Below are 4,317 nucleotides of genomic sequence, written 5' to 3' on the forward strand. Positions count from 1 at the left end.
GTGACGGTCAATCCCACTATTGGCGGTGGGTAGCGATGACTAGTTCCCTTTCTTCTAGTCTTACACTGCTAAATTAGGGACGGCTAGCGCAGATAGCCCTCATGTAGCTTTGCGCGAAATTTTAAATTTTTAAAATGATTTTAAATAGTGATGATATAAAACATCTGTGGAAATTCAAAAACAAACAACCAAACAAATCTTTTGATGAGAATTTCGGAAAGATAGAAGCCTCACATTTCTTGAATATCTTTGCTTTGCTATAACAGATGGGACAAAATTTTGCTACGGCATGAATAATGTGCTTTTAAAATACGCACTTATCAATGCTCATAAAGAAAGAGCGTCATTCATTCTCTCATACTTAATAGATTTTTTGTTTATCGTGGATGAGATAGAAGCACGTAGAATGATAGAATAATAATTCTACATAGTGCCATTGTATAAAAATTAAATTATTTTTATAAGAAGCTCTTAATAATAAAATTAATTAAAATATATGTGTGAATAACATTGGAAGAAATGCATTAATTCTCTAATTATTTCGGTAAAATTTTACAGGTAAAATAAGTAGTTAATGTTTCTAAAATAAAATCAACTCTTGCAGTGTTATAACAGAAGCATTTTTAAAAAAAAACAACTTAACCTAAACAATCCATAATGATGATGCTCTTTTTGCTTGTTTTGGATATTCGGACAAAGCTACAAAAGGGCTTTTTACGATTTCCGTCCCTAATTTTGAACTGAAAGACTAAAAGTAAGTCAGCTAGTAAACAGCACACAACGACAACTTTTGAGTCTCTAATAGAATAACGGGATTTGACCGTTACTCTTATAATGCACCCACGGCCTCAAAGTGCGGAACGCGATTTGTTTCAGTAGCAGGATACGAATCATGAACCCTCGGATCCATAGTTTAGCGTACTAGCCATTAGGCCTTTTGGCTCAGTGATGGATGCTACTTAAATACACGAATCATGAACCCTTGGATCCATAGTCTAGCATACTAGCCATTGGGCCTCGTTCTGCTCAATGATGGATGGTACTTAAATACACGAATCATGAACCCTTGGATCCATAGTCTAGCATACTAGCCATTGGGCCTCGTTCTGCTCAATGATGGATGGTACTTAAATACACGAATCATGGCCCCTCGGATCCATAGTCTAGCGTACTAGCCATTAGGCCTTTCGGCTCAATGATGGATGGTACTTAAATATTCATTTTGAGTATTTTAGATTTCGAACATACGAAACACAAATTTAAGCCTTTTTTTAGCTGTAAAACGAAAGTTCACGAGTCATAAATTTACAAATCTTTGGCATATTGGATTATAATACAAAATTTTCTATTTTATTTGTTTTTACTTTACAAGCTTATAAGATGTTTCCTGTATTTTCATGCAGTACGTTAACAGTTTAGAAGACACCACGCAGAAATATTTGTCATTCACTTTTATCTGCTCTCTATACACCCTTACTGTAGGCGTTTGAACATCTGTAAAAGTACGGTAGTGCAGATGGCTGGTACAACTGTATTGGCTTGACTTTGTTTCTTTGTTGTTAAGTTACGCAATGAACTATCTGTGCTGATACCACTTCATGAATTGAACACCTAATGCTAGCGTTAGAAGCCCTCAATCTGATCACCAAGTTAGTGGAGGGCGATAATGGACTTATGGCTTTTGCTTTATTTTTCATCTCCATATTGGTCTAGAGTGGTTAGGTTTCATTTATTTTTGTTTACTGGAAAGATAGGTGGTGTGGAAAATGATGATTTAACAATAAAAAACAATTATTTGAAGAGCAAGCAATTAATAAATTTTTAAGAACACGATTTTTACATATTTAGCAATTTTGATGTTCTACATTTTCTATTTTTCATGCTTTTGTCTTATTGAATGTTTTTATCTACGTGATAAAAGCTTTTTTTACTTTTTGCTACTTTTTCATATTGTCATATTACGCTCTTGAGTAGGTTTGCAGGTGTGTTTGATAGATAGACAGATAGATAGAATGGTTAAGGCGCTCGACTCGCAATCTGAGGGTCGCGGGATCGAATCCCCGTCACACCAAACATGCTCGTCATTTCAGCCGTGTGGGCGTTATAGTGTGACTATTCGTTGGTAAAAGAGTAGCCCAAGAGTTGGCGGTGGGTGGTGATGACTAGCTGCCTTCCCTCTAATCTTACACTGCTAAATTAGAGACGGCTAGCGCAGATAGCCCTCGTTTAGCTTTGCGCGAAATTTTAAATTTTTAAAATAATTTTAAATAGTGATGATATAAAACCTCTTTGGAAAGATGAAGGAATAAGTTGGTGCTTCGGGACTTTAGTTTCTCTTTCCAATTTTTTCTGATATTTTATAATTTTCTTTTTGTTCATCTAATATTGGACAAAACACTCCCCGAGTCAGTATATACCCTAAACTGTATAATGCCGTACCAGTTGTAAACGACAAAAGGGGATTGATATGTTACAAAATATGAAGCTTCGAGAAATTCTAAACTGTAAGCCTCCCAGTGGCACAGCGGTATGTCTGCGGACTACAACGTTAGAAACCGGGTTTCGATATCCACGATGAGTAGAGCGCAAGTGGTCCAGTGTGTACCTTTGTGCTTAACGTAAAACAAACAAACTAACTAAACTGTAAAAGACTAAGATACACTTTCTCTAGAATCTGCGGGAACAATCTTTTTCTCTAGTGCTGTAGTTAAGGGCAGAGCACGTTAACTAGTGTTTAATTTTAGGAAGTTCTAGAAAGTTCTTCATGCACTTCCTCGATCGATAGTTCCACTAGGCAAGCATTGCCCAATCTAGAATTAATCTTCGTGACAATCTAGCTTCAACATCTTTCGCAATATGGATTAGTTCTTTTTCATTCTTTATCCCTCAAGCACAAAGAAATAGTGAGGGTAGCCTCCCTCCTGAAGCTCTGCTGTCGCCCTTCATAGTGTAACACTGTGTTTTCCTGAAAAAAAAAACAGTTTCTGTCAGCTTGATTTAGCTTTTAACAAAATGAACAGTAACTGCTCTGAAAAAAAGTGTAACCTTAAAAAACGTCGCTCTAAATAAATTGTGGTATTTGTTAAAATGTAATCTGTTACAGTAAAACTAACGATATCTTTCTTTTTCGTTTATTTTGGTTTTGCTATTTTATGGTGAAATATATATATACCATTTTTCTGTAAATTAAGTTTAATTTACCTTTTCAATTGTATCTAAGACTAACCTATTTTGAAATATGATGATTAAGTACTATTTAAAGCTATGGAGCTGTGGATTTGCAAGAGTAACAGTCAAATCCTACTATTCGTTCAGACAAGAGTAACCCAAGAGTTGGCGGTGGGTGCTGTTAACTAGCTGCCTTTTTTCAACGGTCAGCTCAAAATGAGGAACAGCTATGAGGTAACAGTCGTGTATGCAGCGTTGCGCGAAAATTCTAAAGCAAACAAGCAAATTTATAAAACAGCTGTTAAACAACCTTGTCAACAAACTGCAGTGGATTAAATCATGACAAAACAAAAACATGCTAAAGCTCGACTCTAGAAATCGATTTACACACACGTGTATATAACACTAATGTTTCTCAGATTTAACATGCTATATATCTATGTTCATCACAACAATATCCCAACATATGCTTTATTATAAGACAAATACTAGCTTATTTAAAAGTTGAAAATTTTTAGAAATAAATAAAATAAAACGGATAATATATTTGGCTGACCTTAGTTATGTATTTGGTTTCAAAAATAGAATTAGTATTCTTTATTTGTGATATGAATGAATTATAATAATAAAAAAAGTTTCAATCCTTATTATTCAGGAAGAATAAATTACTTTAGAAGTATTAATAAACTTAATATATATATTTAAAAGAACGTAAGTGGCACTAGTTCAATTAATTTGAAAATCTAGTGCACGGCTGATATTTAATTTTTATAGTTATTATAGTTATTTAATTTTTTGCGAAGGTGCTGTTGAGAAGTGATTATTCACGAGAAAACTTAGAGTCCAAAAAAATTTTCATTTGCAACAAAGACCGTTATTTTGCAAATAAGTTTCCAAAGAGAATTAAACGTACAGTTTATGTTTTTATTTATATATTAATCTTCTTTAAAGCATGACCTCTTTTAACATGAATATTCTTTGAAGTGTGACGTATTTTTATATGAATATTCTTTGAAGTGTGACGTATTTTTATACGAATCTTCGTTTGCCTCTTACAATCAGTTGAAACTATAAAAAATATACACCTGGAAAAAAGTTAAGCACCCCCAAATATTTTTCAGGATTGCTTATTGAAAATAAGGTTTAATT

Source organism: Limulus polyphemus, unplaced genomic scaffold, assembly GCF_000517525.1.
Source record: "Limulus polyphemus unplaced genomic scaffold, Limulus_polyphemus-2.1.2 Scaffold523, whole genome shotgun sequence".
NCBI lineage: Eukaryota > Metazoa > Arthropoda > Merostomata > Xiphosura > Limulidae > Limulus > Limulus polyphemus.